The sequence below is a fragment of the Salvelinus alpinus genome, chromosome 15 (genome assembly GCF_045679555.1).
Source record: "Salvelinus alpinus chromosome 15, SLU_Salpinus.1, whole genome shotgun sequence".
Classification (NCBI taxonomy): Eukaryota; Metazoa; Chordata; class Actinopteri; order Salmoniformes; family Salmonidae; genus Salvelinus; species Salvelinus alpinus.
This window is the reverse complement of record NC_092100.1, coordinates 51,942,007-51,961,634: the sequence shown is the minus strand read 5'-3', so window position 1 is coordinate 51,961,634 and position 19,628 is coordinate 51,942,007. Positions and strand designations below refer to the sequence as shown.

The 19,628-nt window shown below is 41.4% G+C and overlaps 1 pseudogene; it reads left to right on the top strand.

Moving 5' to 3' along the window:
- LOC139539342 (protein O-mannosyl-transferase TMTC3-like) overlaps positions 1-19,628 on the top strand; it is a 71,651-nt pseudogene that overhangs the window by 19,838 nt on the left and 32,185 nt on the right.

Genomic DNA, 19,628 nt, shown 5'->3' with positions numbered 1-19,628 from the left:
CTTGGTTAGCGTGCACTGCGCCCGGCCCGCCACAGGAGTCGCTGGTGCGCGATGAGACAAGGATATCCCTACTGGCCAAACCCTCCCTAACCCGGACGACCCTAGGCCAATTGTGCTTCGCCCCACGGACCTCCCGGTCGCGGCCGGCTGCGACAGAGCCTGGGCGCGAACCCAGAGTTTCTGGTGGCACAGCTAGTGCTGCGATGCAGTGCCCTAGACCACTGCGCCACCCGGGAGGCCCAACATGAATTTTTTATTAATATCCAATCACAGACATAAACAACCTGATGTCAATTGATGGCATCATGCAGTTAACATTCCTAAAGATTAGTTTCTATTAAAATTCTTCATCAATTAATCCACTGACAGTCTCTAGATTGTATCGCATAATTAGTGTTATCAGAAAAATAACCAGTTCCCAGACATAACAATGGTGCATATTTGGATAATCACTATATTTATGTGTGGGAGCTAGCAGTAATTGGTTTAACCCTTACAGATTACGTCTGAATGGTGCCCCTCAGAGCCATGGAGACTAAGGCCCCATCACAAATGGCACCCAATTCCCTATATAATGCACTACTTTTGACCAAAGCCCTATGGGCCCTGGTGAAAAGTAGTGCACTACATTGGGAATAGGGAGCCATTTGTGACACACTATAATGCTCTTGGTCCCGAAGAATGTGAGTCATGAATGCCAGTTCATTCACAAAGTTATAAGGGAAAATTATAGATAGGAGGTAGTGGAGGCTCCACAAAGATGACGGTAGCATACAGTATTTGTGCACGGATGTTTCTTGAGTGCTAATAAGTGCTAAATTGGCACAAATTGGTTCTCAGAAACAAACGTATATCTTCTCAGTTACTCCTCTCGTCCACACCCTCCTGGTCTAGTCAAGCGTATGCCTCCACTCACCCACTTTGTGCCTGTTCCACTCCCTTTCCAGGCAGGAACTCTCATTTCTATTCACCTGCCATTTGTCTTTCTCTATCACCTCCTCTGTCACCATGTTTGATAACCCAACTTTTTATTAATTGTCCACTCACCCTCTTTCTCTCTTTCGCTCTCTCCCATTTACCATCCAAGTTTTATTAACCCAACTTGTCAAATATCCACTCACCCTCTTTCTGACTCTCTCTCTCTCTCTCCATGATTCTCTCTCTCTTCTCTCTCCTCTTCTCTCTCTCTCTCCCTCCCTCCCTGCCTCCCCAGGTTTGATAACCCAGCGGGCGGTGAGCCTTACTCACCCCCTCTCCCCTTCACCTTCCCCATTTTTTTTGTCATTATTATTTTCGTTCAGCCATTTTCTCTCTCCCTTTCGTTCTTTCTCCTCCCTCTCCAGGTTTGACAACCCTGCGGCAGTCAGCCCCACTCTGGCCAGGCAGCCGACTTTCAACTACCTGCTGCCACTGAACGCCTGGCTCCTTCTCAACCCATCAGAGCTGTGCTGTGCCTGGACAATGGGGACCATTCGTCTGGTGGGGAGCCCTCTGGACCTGAGGAACCTTGCCACCCTGGCCTTCTACAGCCTCCTGGGCCTGCTGGCCTATCACAACCTGCGCCACTCAAACTCCTCCACCAAGACCGTCCTCATGGTGAGTGTAGTGAGAGTTTGTGGTTTGTAAAAACGTGTCAGTGCTTTAGTGGATCTGGCTGCCTTTTTGATTAGTTGTTGTGGTTTTGCCAGATCAGATGACATTTCTTTTTCTATTACTTTTCCACATTTCATTGTCCAATGTGCGTTTGGCAGCTGACATGGATATTCTTATGTGGTGCGGAAAGTTGTGGAATATTTCTGCATGTGTCGTTTGTGTTGTCTGCACTAGTATGGTTTGTTGTGTCTGACCTGAAGTTTGCCAGTTGTGACCTTTAATTGTTTGTGAACCTCATAACTATACGCACGCCGAAGACATCAAACCATCAGTGGGGAATTCCCATATTGAAGCCAAACGTTTGACTCACTCTGCTTGTATAAAGTGAATGATGACCTCTTGATGTTGGGTTTCACTCGCCTCTGCTTAACACATAACCAACCCTGCTGTTTTTATCAAGGGAAGATGTGGCCCTGTTTCGAGACGATTCAAATTCTGTCCAACATACAACTAGAAACCTGGGATGTTGTTTTAATCTTTTGTCCCAACAGATAGCATTTCTCCGTATCCTCAGCCTGGCTCAGTACAACTAATGTTCTCTTCTGAATGACCCTGCTTGGCAGATTTTGTGCATTGGAAAGTTCAGCAGTGTGGATGCCTGCCCTGAATCTACTACTGTATCCTCTGCCTGCCCATAGATAGAGGAAGAGAAATGGATGGGAGGAGTGTATATTGTGTAACAGAGTAACAGACCCATGACTTCTTTCTCCTCGCTGTTTTCTCTCTGTGACTCAATACGGGTCAGTGAACTCCCTCACAATGTTGCTTTTACCCTCCCTATGAGACAAAGACCACCACAAATGATCATTTATAATGTTAAAGGGCGACTGCACTTCTTGATTTGGCCTTATTTTTCATCAATGATCATTAAGAAATGCTAGCGGCTACGACTGAAGGCAAACTACAATTGTCTTGGGGGTGTGGTTTGATGTTGGGTTTTCTTGGGTTTGTCTTTGCCATTCAATCACGACAAACAAGGCCGGTAATGAGTACAGTGAGGTAAGCTAAGGTAGTTTTGCTATGGAGAGAACAAAGTTTTAGTTTCAAAACTTAGTTTCAACGTTTCATCACGTCATGTCATGTTACTGTGGAAACGGTATCAACTGCGAGTTGAATGCCCGCTCTTGAGTCAGCTCAGCTGTCCTACAACACAATATTCTGTTTCGCTTTGTCTTGCCTCCTCTCTCTATATGTCCGCTGTTCGATCTTTCCCAGACCACAAGGCTCATGGTTAGTCTTGTTTTTAGTGCTCTTTGCACTTGATATTGACGGTAAAAACACAACTTCTCAACACAGAGGTTGAAACATTCAAAACCGATAGGCACTTCATCAACATCCTAATTGTCTTGCAATCTTGGGAGAAAATAGAACGTCTACGTTGCACAGTAATATCGCTATCACTAATAATTATCACAACGGGTGATTGCGTTGAGAATTCACTTCCTGGAACCGCTCATCTGTGCCCTGTTGGTCATCATTGTTAAAAGTGGGCATGTAAGTAATTCATACCCAACCCTCCAGTAAGTCGTGAAGAACCCACTTAAAAAACTCAGTTTTGGATGAGATTGACTTTATGACCGAAATGATCCTACTTTACACTTTGTAGTCTATTTTGACACTAGAATGAATGTTTCTGACTCATCGATGCCACGTAGGCTGCTTAAAACCAGATAAGTTGGTTTTAACTTCTAAGGGGCAGTTGACCTTTAAAGAAATACAACAATAAAAAGTTTACTCTGGTTCCTAATAGAGAAAGCGGCCATATTGAACAGGTTGCTTAAGGATAAGATGAGACTACATATAGGTCCTATTTGATTTAGCGATTATTACAAGAAATCCCCCATAGCCTACTCATTTTAGAGCAACAGGAAACATTTATTGTTTTGGCTACATTGACGGAGTGTTGCTGTGCTTTGTTTAGGGTCTTCCAAATAAAACCACTTGAGTACACCACCCGTTGCCATTTATGGTTGTTTCCATTAGATATAGAATGTTTGTCCTGACAGTAGTGCAAATGACATAAAATTCCCGTTTTTGTTAGAATCCAGGCTATAATTTACCTCAACACTTGAGGCGTCATGATAGTGTGGAACATCTGAGTAATTCTTAGCAGTCTGGAACTAGAACATTCATAATCGATCATTCCTAATTATAGGATTAGAACTGTTGAGTTCTCCATGATGGGCTGGGTTTCCAGAACCAGATTAATAGCCTACTGTTCAGTCCTGGACACTTTCGGTTGAGAATCTCCATTTGAAAGTGCTTTTTTTGTCCAGGAATAGACTTCATCTGGGTGTGGGGAAACCCCCTAGTCCTAAGAGTTGTGCAACTTGAATGAGCTGTTGTGTTGTTGGCCAGTGATGTTAGTAATCAACTGCCTTCCTCCCAGCGGTGTTGTAGATTGTAGTCTACTACCGACTGTTCGATTTGGATTTTTTTCCCCCCCAGTGATATTCAACAAATGTTCCAGATTTTCAAGCTTCTTTTGCAATGAGCAAAGCATTTGTGTTTTTTGGTTACTACATGTTTCCATGTGTATTCTGTCATACCGTTGATGTCTTCACTATTTTTATTCAATGTAGAAAATAATTTAAAATGAAGAAAAACCCTGGATTGAGTAGGTGTGTCCAAACTTTTGACTGGTACTGTATGTATATACTGTACACTGTATATGAAATACATATTTGTTTAGATTTACTTTTCTAGGTGCGGAAGTAAAAGTGGGGTTCGGATTACTCACTAGGGTCTGTAGAATTTATACAGTGCTTTCCGAAAGTATTCACACCACTTGACTTTTTCCACATTTTCTTGTGTTACAGCCTGCATTTAAAATGTTTTTAAATTGAGATTTTGTTTCACTGGCCTACACACAATACCCCATAATGTCAAAGTGGAATTATGTATTTTGAAAAGTTTACAAATTAATTAAAAATGAGAAGCTGAAATGTCTTTAGTCAATAAGTATTCAACCCCTTTCTTATGGCAGGCCTAAATAAGTTCAGGAGTAAAAATGATCTGTAAGGTCCCTCAGTCGAGTAGTGAATTTCAAACACAGATTCTACCACAGAGACCAGGGAGGTTTTCCAATGCCTTACAAAGAAGGGCACCTATTGGTGCATGGGTAAAACACATACATTGAATATCCCTTTGAGCATGTTGAAGTTATTAATTACACTTTGGATGGTGTATCAATACACACCAAGTCACTACAAAGATACAGGCGTCCTTCCTAACTCCGTTGCCGGAGAGGAAGGAAACCGCTCGGGGATTTCACCATGGGCCCAATGGTGACTTTAAAACAGTTACAGAGTTAAATGGCTTACAGAGTTAAATGGCTTCGATAGGAGAAACAGAGGATGGATTAACACAATACTAACCTAAATGACAGAGTGAAAAGAAGGAAGCCTGTACGAAATAAAAATATTCCAAAGCGTGCAACCTGTTTGCAATAAGGCACTAAAGTAAAACTGAAAAAATAAATGTCCTGAACACAAAGGATTATGTTTGGGGAAAATCCAACACAACACGGAGTACCACTCTTCATATTTTCAAGCATGATAGTGGCTGCATCATGTTATGGGTATGCTTGTCATCAGCAAGTACTCCCTTTTTTTTGGATAAAATTAAACAGAATAGAGCTAAGCACAGGCAAAATCCTGAAGGAAAATCTGGTTCAGTCTGCTTTCCAACAGACACTGGGATACAAATTCACCTTTCAGCAGGAAAATAACCTAAAACACAAGGCCAAATATATGCTGGAGTTGTTTACCAAAACTATATTGAATGTTTTTAATTGTGTGTAAACTGTTGAATTTTATTCTTTATTTAACATGCATCAGGTCTAACATTTTGGCTAGACAAATCAAATACACGGTACAAATATATAAACTCAACATGCAACAATTTCAACGATTTTACTGAGTTACAGTTCATGATTGGGACTCCCATAGGGCGGCGCACTATTGGCCCAGCATCGTCCAGTTTTGACCAGTGTAGGCCGTCATTGTAAATAAGAATTTGTTCTTAACTGACTAGCCTAATAAAATGAAGGTTAAATAAATAAAAAATGTGTGTGTGTGTGTATAGCGTAGTGTCCAGAGCATGGAGGCGCTACCAGGAGGTCATTTTGCAGGGCTCTGTCAGTGCTCCTCCTTGCACAAAGGCGGAGGTAGCGGTCCTGCTGCTGGGTTGTTGCCCTCCTACGGCCTCCTCCACGTCTCCTGATGTACTGGCCTGTCTCCTGGTAGCGCCTCCATGCTCTGGACACTACGCTGACAGACACAGCAAACCTTTTTGCCACAGCTCGCATTGATGTGCCATCCTGGATGAGCTGCACTACCTGAGCCACTTGTGTGGGTTGTAGACTCCGTCTCATGCTACCACTAGAGTGAAAGCACCGCCAGCATTCAAAAGTGACCAAAACATCAGCCAGGAAGCATAGGAACTGAGAAGTGGTCTGTGGTCACCACCTGCAGAACCACTCCTTTATTGGGGGTGTCTTGCTAATTGCCTATAATTTCCACCTTTTGTCTATTCCATTTGCACAACAGCATGTGAAATTTATTGTCAATCAGTGTTGCTTCCTAAGTGGACAGTTTGATTTCACAGAAGTGTGATTGACTTGGAGTTACATTGTGTTGTTTAAGTGTTCCCTTTATTTTTTTGAGCAGTGTATATACACCTTAACCAAATACATTTAAACTCCGTTTTTCAGAATTCCTGTCTTAGGTCAGTTAGGATCAACCCTTTATTTTAAGAATGTGACATGTCAGAATAATAGTAAAGAGAAATGATTTATTTATTTCATCACATTCCCAGTGGGTCAGAAGTTTACATACACTCAATTAGTATTTGGTAGCATTGCCTTTAAATTGTTTAACTTGCCTCCCGGGTGGCGCAGTGGTCTAGGGCACTGCATCGCAGTGCTAGCTGCGCCACCAGAGTCTCTGGGTTCGCGCCCAGGCTCTGTCGCAGCCGGCCGCGACCGGGAGGTCCGTGGGAAGACGCACAATTGGCCTAGCGTCGTCCGGGTTAGGGAGGGTTTGGCCGGTAGGGATATCCTTGTCTCATCGCGCTCCAGCGACTCCTGTGGCGGGCCGGGCGCAGTGCGCGCTAACCAAGGGGGCCAGGTGCACGGTGTTTCCTCCGACACATTGGTGCGGCTGGCTTCCAGGTTGGAGGCGCGCTGTGTTAAGAAGCAGTGCGGCTTGGTTGGGTTGTGCTTCGGAGGACGCATGGCTTTCGACCTTCGTCTCTCCCGAGCCCGTACGGGAGTTGTAGCGATGAGACAAGATAGTTACTAGCGATTGGATACCACGACAATTGGGGAGAAAAGGGGATAAAATTAAAAAATAATAATAATAATTGTTTAACTTGGGGCAAACGTTTCGGGTAGCCTTCCACAAGCTTCCCACAATAAATTGGGTGAATTTTGGCCCATTCCTCCTGACAGAGCTGGTGTAACTGAGTCAGGTTTGTAGGCCTCCTTGCTCACATACACCTTTTCAGTTCTGCCCACAAATTTTCTATAGGATTGAGGTGAGGGTTTTGTGATGGCCACTCCAATACCTTGACTTTTTTGTCATTTGTTGTCATTGTCCATTTGGAAGACCCATTTGCGACCAAGCTTTAACTTCCTGACTGATGTTTTGAGATGTTGCTTCAATATATACACAATTTTCCTCCCTCATAAGGCCATCTTTTGTGAAGTGCACCAGTCTCTCCTGCAGCAAAGCACCCCCACAACATGATGCTGCCACCCCCGTGCTTCATGGTTGGGATGGTGTTCTTTGGCTTGCAAACCTCCCCCTTTTTCTTCCATACATAACGATGGTCATTATGGCCAAACAGTTCTATTTTTGTTTCATCAGACCAGAGGACATTTCTCCAAAAAGTACGATCTTTGTCCCCATGTGCAGTTGCAAACCGTAGTCTGACTTTTTTATGGTGGTTTTGGAGCAGTGGCTTCTTCCTTGCTGAGCGGTCTTTCAGGTTATGTCGATATAGGACTCGTTTTACTGTGGATATAGATACGTTTGTACCTGTTTCCTCCAGCATCTTCACAAGGTCCTCTGCTGTTGTTCTGGGATTGATTTGCACTTTTCGCACCAAAGTACGTTCATCTCTAGGAGACAGAACGCGTCTCCTTCCTGAGCGGTATGACGGCTGCGTGGTCCCATGGTGTTTATACTTGCGTACTATCGTTTGTACAGATGAACGTGGCACCTTCAGGCATTTGGACAATGCTCCAAAGGATGAACCAGACTTGTGGAGGTCTACAATTTTCTTTCTGAGGTCTTGGCTGATTTCTTTAGATTTTCCTATGATGTCAAGCAAAGAGGCACTGAGTTTGAAGGAAGGCCTTGAAATACATCCACAGGTACACCTCCAATTGACTCAAATTATGTCAATTAGCCTATCAGAAGCTTCTATAGCCATGACATAATTTTCTGGAATTTTCCAAGCTGTTTAAAGGCACAGTCAATTTAGTGTATGTAAACTTCTGACACACTTGAATTGTGATACAGTGAAATAATCTGCCTGTAAACAATTGCTGGAAAAATGATTGTGTCATGCACAAAGTAGATGTCCAAACCAACTTGCCAAAACTATAGTTTGTTTACAAGAAATTTGTGGAGTGGTTGAAAAACGAGTTTTAATGACTCCATCCAAAGTGTATGTAAACTTCCCACTTCACCTGTGTATATATATATATATTGACTGAATTCCATATATATATTCAGTCAATTTAAATAAATTAATTAGTTTTATTAATCTATGTATTTCACATGACTGGGCAGGGGGGCAGCTATTGGTGGGCCTTGGAGGGCTTAGGGCCACCCACTTGGCAGCCAGGCCCACCTACTTGGGAGCCAGGCCCAGCCATTCAGTTTTTCTCCACAAAATGGTTTTATTACAGACAGAAATACTCATCAGTTTCGTCAGCTGTCTGGGTGGCTGGTCTCAGACGATCCCGCAGGTGAAGAAGCCGGATGTGGAAGTCCTGGGCTGACGTGGTTACATGTTGGTCTGCGGTTCGGAGGCCGGTTAGACGTCCTGCCTAATTCTCTAAAACGACATTGGAGAGAATGGACCTGTGTATTGATCATGCTGTTTAATCAGCTTCTTGGTATCGCCACACCTGTCAGGTGGATGGATTATCTTGGCAAAGGAGAAATGCTCACTGACAGGGATATAAACAATTTTTTGCACGCAATCTGAGAGAAATAAGCATTTTGTGCGTATGAAACATTTCTGGGATCTTTTATTTCAGCTCATGAAACATGGGACCAACACTTTACATGTTGTTTTTATATTTTTGTATAGTTTATACAGTACCATTCAAAAGTTTGGACACACCTAATCATTCCAGGGTTTTTCTTTATTTCTACTATTTTCTACATTGTAGAATAATAGTGAAGACATCAAAACTATGAAATATGGAATCATGTAGAAACCAAAAAAGTATTCAACAAATCAAAATATATATATTTTAGATTCTTCAAAGTAGCCATCCTTTCCCATGAAGACAGCTTTGCACACTATTGGCATTCTCTCAACCAGCTTCATGAGGTGGTCACCTGGAATGCATTTCAATAAACAGGTGTGCCTTGTTAAAAGTTAATTTGTGGACTTTCTTTAATTCTTAATGCGTTTGAGCCAATCAGTTGTGTTGTGACAAGGTAGGAGTGATATACAGAAGATAGCCTTATTTGGTAAAAGACCAAGTCCATATTATGGCAAGAACAGCTCAAATAAGCATAGGGAAACGACAGTCCATCATGACATGAAGGGCAGCCAATTCGGAAAATGTCAAGAATTTTAAAAGTTTCTTCAAGTGCAGTCGCAAAAACCATCACGCGCTATGATGAAACTGGCTCTCATGTGTACTGTCACAGGAAAGGAAGACCCAGAGTTACCTCTGCTGCAGAGGTTAAATTCATTAGAGTTACTAGCCTCAGAAATTGCAGCCCAAATAAATGCTTCACAGAGTTCAAGTAACAGACACATCTCAACATTAACTGTTCAGAGGAGACTGCGTGAATCAGGCCTTCATGGTCGAATTGCTGCAAAGAAACCACTATTAAAGGACACCAACAATAAGAAGAGACTTGCTTGGGCCAAGAAACACGAGCAATGGACATTAGACTGGTGGAAATCTGTCCTTTGGTCTGATAAGTCTGTGAGATTTTTGGTTCCAACCGCTGTGTCTTTGTGACACACAGAGTAGATGGACGGATGATCTCTGCATGTGTGGTTCCCACCGTGAAGCATGGAGGAGGAGGTGTGATGGTGTTGGGATGCTTTGCTGGTGACACTGTCAGTGATTTATTTAGAATTCAAGGCACACTTAACCAACATGGCTACCATAGCATTCGCGGCGATACGCCATCCCATCTGCTTTTCGCTTAGTGGGATTATTATTTGTTTTTCAACAGTACAATGACCCAACACACCTCCAGGCTGTGTAAGGGCTATTTGACAGAGAAGGAGAGTGATGGAGTGCTGCATCAGATGACCTGGCCTCCACAACCACCCGACCTCAACCCAATTGAGATTGTTTGGGATGAATTGGACCACCGAGTGAAGGAAAAGCAGCCAACAAGTAAGTGCTGAGCATATGTGCGAACTGCTTCAAGACAGTTGGAAAAGCATTCCAGGTGAAGCTGGTTGAGAGAATGCCAAGAGTGTGCAAAGCTGTCATCAAGGCAAAGGGTGGCTACTTTGAATAATCTAAAATATATTTTGATTTGTTTAACACTTTTTTGGTTACTTCATGAGTTCAAATGTGTTATTTCATAGTTTTGATGTCTTCACTATTATTCTACAATGTAGAAAATAGTAAAAATAAAGAAAAACCCTTGAATGAGTAGGTGTGTCCAAACTTTTGACAGGTACTGTGTATATATATATTTGAGGCAGTATTCTAGTAACATCATGATGCCGTAGGTTAGTGTTCACCAGGTCACTTACACCTATAGCCTATCAACGGTTATCATGGTGATTAACAGCGCTTTTCTTCAACCCACCTTGGTCGAAATTAATCTATGTTTCCATCTTGGACTTGGGTTTTTGGACTGAAAGTAGCAGGGTTATGGGTTCGGGTTTTTGTGATTGTGTGACATTTTCAAAATAAAAGTCCAGCAACACTTCCTATGACCTATCTGTTTTTTTTATATATTAATACTCACCTGTTTTGTATTCTGGGGACTCTAGAGAGTAGACTGGACCCTGGTTTTATGGACACGAAGCCAATCGTTTTTCCTGAACAGTGCAATTTGTTTGTGCAGTACTACAAAAATACAGTAAGAGTTTTCTTAAACACTACATTTCATAACTGCATCCTTGAACATTCTTACCAATAAATTAACAAAAATCATAGAATCAAAATAATGATTTATTTCATATATTCATTCTATATTTTTTACATTTCTTACATGAATGTTATGTTGATTTATCTTACCATCCAGGTCTACACTTTGTCATTTTGTACATACGTACACTACCGTTCAAAAGTTTGGGGTCACTTAGAAATGTCCTTGTTTTTGTCCATTTAAAATAACACACATTGATCAGAAATACAGTGTAGACATTGTTAATGTTATAAATGACTATTGTAGCTGGAAACGGCAGATTTTTTATGGAATATCTACATAGGCATACAGAGACCCATTATCAGCAACCATCACTTCTGTGTTCCAATGGCACGTTGTGTTAGCTAATCCAAGTTTATCATTTTAAAAGGCTAATTGATCATTAGAAAACCCTTTTGCAATTATGTTAACACAGCTGAAAACTGTTGTACTGATTAAAGAAGCAATAAAACTGGCCTTCTTTAGACTAGTTGAGTATCTGGAGCATCAGCATTTGTGGGTTTGATTACAGGCTCAAAATGGCTAGAAACAAAGAAATTTCTTCTGAAACTCATCAGTCTATTGTTGTTCTGAGAAATGAAGGCTATTCCATGCGAGAAATTGCCAAGAAACTGAAGATCTCGTACAACGCTGTGTACTACGCCCTTCGCAGAACCGCGAAAACTGTCTCTAACCAGAATAGAAAGAGGAGTGGGAGGCCCCGGTGCACAACTGAGCAAAAGGACAAGTAGAGTGTCTAGTTTGAGAAACAGACGCCTCACAAGTCCTCAACTGGACTTGAAAAACACCAGTCTCAACGTCAACAGTGACAAGGCGACTCCGGAATGCTGGCCTTCTAGGCATAGTTGCAAAGAAAAAGCCATCTCAGACTGGCCAATAAAAATAAAAGATTAAGATGGGCAAAAAAACAGACACTGGACAGAGGAACTCTGCCTAGAAGGCCAGCATCCCAGAGTCGCCTCTTCACTGTCGACGTTGAGACTGGTGTTTTGAAGGGTACTATTTAATGAAGCTGCCAGTTGAGGAGTTGAGGTGCCTGTTTCTCAAACTAGACACTCTAATGCACTTGTTCTCTTGCTCAGTTGTGCACCTGGGCCTGTATATTTTGGGATGTGACCACTGTCTGTTTTAATAAACTACAATGACCATAATCCATTGCGCCTGTTCTTTCCGGCTCGGAGAGTGAAAATAGTGTTTTTCCGGGTCGGATACACTTTTACGTCTGCAATGTTAGGTTAGATACACACAGACCACATAGACTGCATGAGAGAGGAATGTACACAACACAATGATGAGAGGGATAGAGACAGTTTGTGAAAATATGCCTTATCTACATTGAAGAACTAGTCTTCCTAAATAGGATGAACAAAGACAGTACATTATGGGGAGAGTTACACAGAGTTAATGTTATAGTTGCTGGTTGGCTGCTACTGCCTGAGCAGAGATGATGATTACTTTAAGAAATTACAAATAATAAACCTATCAAATAAAAACTAGGCAATTTACACATCTGAAATATTTTGTTATTTCATAGTAATTTCCTATTTTTTCCTAATTTCCGTTGATATTTCAATTGTATAAATATTCCATCATAAATAATAAATACTAAATTAATGCATTTATTATGCTAAAATAGATCATAAGAAACCTCAGGACACCAAATGCAAATCGTAATCAGTCACAAAATGTGTTGATTGATTGATCCAGAAGCAAATAGACTATAAATACTAAAATAAGGTGATAGTGTATTTTCTGACTGTAAGAAAACAGTTGCCTACCCAGCTGGCCCGTCCAAACAACACCTAAACTATATTAAAACTAATTTCACATAATAATAATACTGTAGATATGGCTTAAAGACTAGATTAAATTGATAATAGTCTGATGGGTGACAATATTATCAATTGTCAAATAGAAAATGACGAGACTGATGGCCTGTGCAGCGTGCATTCCAGATGTTTTGATTGCTATACCCTATCAGAAAGAGCAGATTCCAAAGTTTTGAATCAACCGATTTTTGGCACACAAAAAACTGTACAAATTGTGCGGATGGTCTCTGTTTCAAAATATTACTTTTTCCTAGAATAACCGTGGCTCCATGAACTCCTCATGGGAGTAGGCGTCTGGTGACTATCAGCAATAGCCATTTGGGATATTCCACTATATTCGTACTGTAAAATATGTGTTGACTGTGGTAGGACTGATGTCTGCTAAACGAACAAGTTGATTTCATTGGCATGGCGCAGCTACTAAGCTCAGATAAATACAACTCAAAATATGCCAATCTGTTCGCTTTAAATAAATTGCCTTGTATTATGTTTTTTTTTATGACCTTCCTAAACGAAATATGAATGGCTTTATTTGTGATTGTGTATATTAACACTAGAAAGGCGGAGTGTATCATGTCTCAAAACGAGTTTAAATGTTTAATTACCATTTTTAAAGTAATGTCCCCCTTGTCCTTCGCTTTTCCTAAATATGTCTATACAACACATTGTCATTGTTAGAATCTTAATATCGCAAACAGAACTGGAGTTATAACCAGTTTTAGGAGGGCATGTCATTTTTTTTTATGATCTTCCCCAGCCTGCTCCGCTCCTTCTCCGATAGTTGAAATGAACGATGAGGGGAAATGGACGATGCATAATTATGTAATCACCAACTGGGAATGAAGAACAGGGCGGCCATTGCATTCAGGCCTATTCTATTAATCTATTCTAATTATAATCTCAAAACGTTGTACCCTATACCAGTCCACCAAATCCAAGCAGTTTCATTTGTCTACTCTAGGCCTACTTGGAGTAAGATACACAGTGAGCGTGCATAATTTACAATGGGACCAAGACGAATGGATGCACATGCTGTGTTAGCGTTGCTGCAAGATCTGAATAACAACGACTCGGATGGCGGAGAAGAAATAGATCATGACATCTATGATGATGATTATTCTGATTCATACTGAACCGCTTTCCATATCTGGGAAAGGAGCCATATCGGGCAGCGGGTGAGCGAGCAGGTTTCGGGTAATGTTTCGGATCAAATGGCACAGCTGTACTAGCTGAAAGGCGGAACGTTCCGCTGGCCTGTTGCTGTGTTTTACAACATGCTTGACTTGGCTGCCATCAACGCACACGTGTTGTTCAAGCAGTGCATGAACAACACCCAAGAGACCAGAAGAGACTTCATCATGAGTCTGGCACACAGGCTGCTTGAGAGACACATGAGGTCCAAGTAAAGATGCATTGTGTGCCAAATTGTGCACTGCTTTTCGGGGAGGAGAAGCTGCAAGGTAGGCAGATGCACTTAGAACAGAACCGGACAGCTAATTCAGCTGTGAGTTAAAGGATAACAACTAAATGAGATCCAACTATTGCGTGAAGACGCACAGAATACTGTAAGCAGGAGCGAGGCCACAAATAATGTGTCTAATAACTGACAATAATACTATTTTTGACCGCTGTCATATCGACACTTATATTCATTATAATACCATGATTGCTTTTGTGCTGATTTTCACCGTTCACAAGCACGCTATACTGATATTTAGGCTACTGCTATTTTCTTCATTGACCGCGTGTCTTGCGGTTTGGGTATTTTCATTTGTTTTGTCATTATACACATAAGCTTTTACTGTGTTTCAATACACATGCTTTGTGTTTCATAGGTGTTTTTTTCGTTTTTACATATAGCCCACAGTAACAAACTAATGAAACTGTTAAGTTCTTTCAAATACTTACATTTGGTAAGTATAACCTAACAACTTCATAAACACATCCAAATGACATTGGCAATGAGCCCAGGCTTTTCTAGTTAAATGGATTTATTAGACTGGTGGCTATTGGTACTCCTCAAGGCCCGGCTATTCTACTGTTAAATATGCATGTGGTAATTTTGACCGTCATGACGCTTTTGAGGATGAAATGCGCAAAGTTTTTGTCTGAAAGTACTGCTAAACCGGCGGGTTTAAGGTTTTTATTGAAATTAAAAGTGTTTAGGTTTTTTCTCTCCATTAGGTCAAAGGGCTTTTGATGGTATAGTGATGTAATGGCAGTTGAATGTTTTGGTAGACAGACACAAGAAAGACTTATGATTGAACTAGTGTCACAACAAAGACCAAAATCTAAACAACGTGGTTGGTGACATGAGGTGCACACCAGAGCGATCCTGACTTTATAAGACGATGTGTACCTTAAAAATGTAGCCTTGTTCACTGTCAGTTTTGACCTAGTTTGGTTAAGTTCAAAACGATCAGAATGGAGAAAGGCCACTTAGAATGAATTCACTGCCATCCTAGGGTAATGCACTACTCATAAAACATATTAAGAACTTTCCTTATTCCCTAACTATAGGGAAGGATTAGCCTAAAGCGTACATATTAACAGTAAATGAAGGACACAGCCTCATTGGCCTGTGCCTGAAATGGCACCACAACGTAACATTTGATCTTGTACAGTTTACAATACAATGTTATCCTGATATATGCCTAATCCTCTCCAGATTCATAACTCGTAGCTCCAAGACAAGTTCAGAGTCCACTGAAGCAATTGCTTCATTGTAAACCACGTTTGGCTGCCTTTTTGTACTTCTCAAATAGGATTTTAAAATACTCTGTCAAGCTAGTTATCGAGAGCTCAAGTGGGTGCCACGTTAAATCAGAAAGCAGGCGGGCAAACTGCCTGCGGACGTTATGTTTGACACCCCTGGTTATTTTGTGGTTAGCGAACCATTTAACATAACGCACTGCTGAATTTCACAGTCACACAATCTCACTTTTAAACTGCTGAACTCAATAGGACATCCAGTCACTGCATTGTTGGGTTAAGAGCTGGCAAGAAAGGCATTTCACTGTACTTATGCAAGTGACATTCAAACTTGGCGGTCAGTCATTGAATTCCATACTGCACACCTATTCCCCTGGTATATAACATGCATTGCATTCCCTGCCAAGTGTTTCTCTGTTCCCTTGTTCACAAGCAGTAAAAAACTTGAAAACATCTCCTGAGAGTGACATGCATGCCAGGCAAATTTGACCTTGCTTAAAGACGTACTCCGGGAACTTTGGTGACTACTAATGATTTGTTAATCCTTCCGCTTTGGGCTGAATGTGTCAATGAAGTTCATACATGCATCATCTATAAGCAGAATTAGCCTTACCTCAATTAGCCACGGAATCCCTAGTTTGAAGGCGACTGTTTTTCTGGAAGCTGTCGCTGCGCCATTTCTCCTTCATTTTCCCCCTTGTGTGCCAGCCCCATATCAATTTGAGTTGTACCAATGAGCTTCAGCCCCTCACCATTTGAGTGACGTCTAGCAAGAGGCACACACAGCAGAGCGAGAGAGAGCAATGCCGTGGTGCACATACTGTATCTGCACATATGTAACATGGTACTCAATTTTCAGGGACCACTTTTGGCTCGGGAGCGCTACTTTCAGAACTACTATCTAAAAAGTATACGAAAGGGATCTCTTTAATCTATCATGTAGATATGCTTACTGGTAATGCAAGGGAGAGTGCTCTACTGATATGGTGTGCAAACTGATAAGTAACTCCTCTAACATGCTTGTCTTGGTGTCCTCTGATCAACCTGAAATGGTCACTTATAACGAACTATAACATATAGTTGGGAAAACTCTATCTTGCCTTGTATGTATGGATGTATGATGTATTATGTAGACATGCTAACATGTAATGTAAAGTGTTCAACTGATATTGTGTGTGTACTGAGTATATGAGTCCAAACAGCTAAATCTATGAGTGTTCAAAACTCTTTCCATAACATAGACTGACCAGGTGAATCCAGGTGAAAGCTATGATCCCTTATACTATGCCACCTGTTAAATCCACTTCAATCAGTGTAGATGAAGGAGGCAGGTTAAATTATTATTTTTAAACCTTGAGACAATTGTAACATGGATTGCGTATGTGTGTCATTCAGAGGGTGAATGGGCAAGACAAAATATTTAAGTGCCTTTTGAACAGGCTATGGTAGTAGGTGTCAGGCGCACCGGTCTGAGTGTTTCAACAACTGCAACGCTGCTGGGTTTTTCACACTCAACAGTTTCCCGTGTGTATCAAGAATGGTCCACCAACCAAAGAAACATCCAGCAATCTTGACACAAGTGTGGGAAGCATTGGAGTCAACATGGTCCAGCATCCCTGTGGAACACTTTTGACACCTTGTAGAGTCCATGCCCCGATGAGTTGTTCTCGGGTCAAAGGGGGGTGCAACTCAATATTAGGAAGGTGTTCCTAATGTTTTGTACACTGTGTATGTGAACCCATGCCTCTGTGCCAATGCACTCTTCCATTCAAAATGAGCATTTCAGTAATTCGCAGGATAAGTGTATTCAAGGAGGCTTATGTTCATCATGCCTTTCATTGTGTTCTTATTTGTATTTTGTTCCCTACTCCTCCCCCCCTCTTCCTTCCCCTTTTTCTCCAGGCCCTCTCTTTGATCGTGCTCCCCTTCATCCCAGCCTCCAACCTCTTCTTCCCTGTGGGCTTTGTGGTGGCAGAAAGGGTGCTCTATGTCCCCAGTATTGGATTCTGTGTTCTCGTGGCACACGGCTTCAGGATTGTCTCCCACAAAGGGTGAGTAGTACAGTAGTTAGCTTGGTCCCAGATCTGTTTGTGTTGTCTTTACAACAATGATCAAAGGAGCTGGCAAGACAACACAAATACATCTGGGACCATTTGGAGTGAGTAAGTACCCTTCCAACACAAACTCCCATAGGGTGTAATGGGGTATTAAATGTCTCCAAAGCATAAAATAAGCACTTTAACAATGGACCACTCTCAGGGGCGGTATACCGGACACTGATAATAAACCTAGTCTTAGACTAAGAAGCACTTTCAATTATCCAAGACTAGGCTTAAAGACCCAAATGCAGCCGTTTTTATAACCATATCAAATCATTTCTGGGTAACAATGTAACAGTTGTCCATTTAAAATGGAGAGAATGTCTCAACCAAGAATTTAGCTGCAACTGTCTGGGAGTGGTCTGAATGGGATGTTATTGGCAGAAGGTTTGGAGCCTTACTTTGTTATTAGTCTATACTGAGTACACAAAACATTAAGAACACCTGCTCTTTCCATGACATAGACTGACCAGGTGAAAGCTATGATACCTAATTGATGTTACTTGTAAAATCCACTTTAATCAGTGTAGATGAAGGGAAGGAGACAAGTTAAAGAAGGTATATTCAGTGTATTAACCAATTGTCCGCCTGGTGATGACACCAGGCAAGCCGAAACTCCCACCCATGCAACCAGGCTGATTATAAGGTCCTTTGTAGATTCCAGCAACTATCAGGAAATAACACTGATCAAACGGTGGCCGCGATAACGCAGAATTTTGCATTTTTCACACCGAATAAAATCCAATTCATATGAAATATCTTGCTGCGTTTTGTAAACACAGCTCTAAAATGCTTCTTATTGTCATTTCTGCTCGGCAGGTTTTCGAAACTCACGCGACCCCTGTCAACTTTGTCACACTTTTACAGTGTTAGTTTCGTCAGCTGTTGTACAATATGATACAAAACACAAGAAAAGCTTACCTTTTAATCTGTGTCCAGGAAACGAGCCCACAGTGTCTCTCTTCAGCCACAATGTCAAACAAAATTGTACGAACTAGACAGCATTATCAATTTGAGGGGTATTATTTGGGTGATATACAGTCTTTTAACAGAATCAAAATGTTTCTTTTTACTTTTTCCCTTTATTGACCAGACACATGAAGAAAATATCCTGGCTGGTGACCGGAGTGCTCCTCACCACATACACAGTCAAGACCTTCAACAGAAACTGGGACTGGGAATCTGAATACACGCTTTTCACCTCTGCCCTGAAAGTATGCCATCCAGATCTCCTCATTCTTGGCCTAATTTACAATAAACTCTCCACAATTGTTATTTTCATCCGTTGTTCCTCCCAAATATATATATAAAAAAAATGTTTTAAGCTAAACACATTCAGTTGTATTTCTTTCTTTCTTTATATTCATGAGTCTGGGAGAGAACGTATAGTCCTAGGCGATGCTGTTGGTTCATTGATTGTGCAGGGCAGCTTACAGTTAGCCTACAATTATAGTGAATTTGTATTTGATTTTGAATAGCCTAGTAATAGGGATTTTTTTTAAATATAATTGCGTAATTAATAAGGTGACACATTAGGCTACATTTAGTTACATAATATCTCACCACTGTGTATTTCCATCTCTTCGCCTTTCTTTAAGCACGCAGAGAGAGGAGCTGTCAACAGTTGAATGAAAGGTTTTGTTGTGAAAACATGTTACTTTCAATGTTCACGAACAGATTTCACTTGGTTTCCCAATTTAAGCACTAGGTAGCTGCAGGAACAGGGTTGGGAAGCCCATAGGGTACAGTTTGGGCAGTATATCACATGTTGCTCAGTGAGAGGCTGCATGCTCCTCAAACAGTGGTTGATGCATGGCGTGAAATAATCGGAGTAGCCTACCCGAACGAACAACATGCGGGAAAGCTGCTTCCATTCGCTCTTGAAGTGCATAGGCAGATGATCTCTTTTTAACATATTAGTCAAGATAATATTACATTGAGAATAGTCTGATGGGTGATAA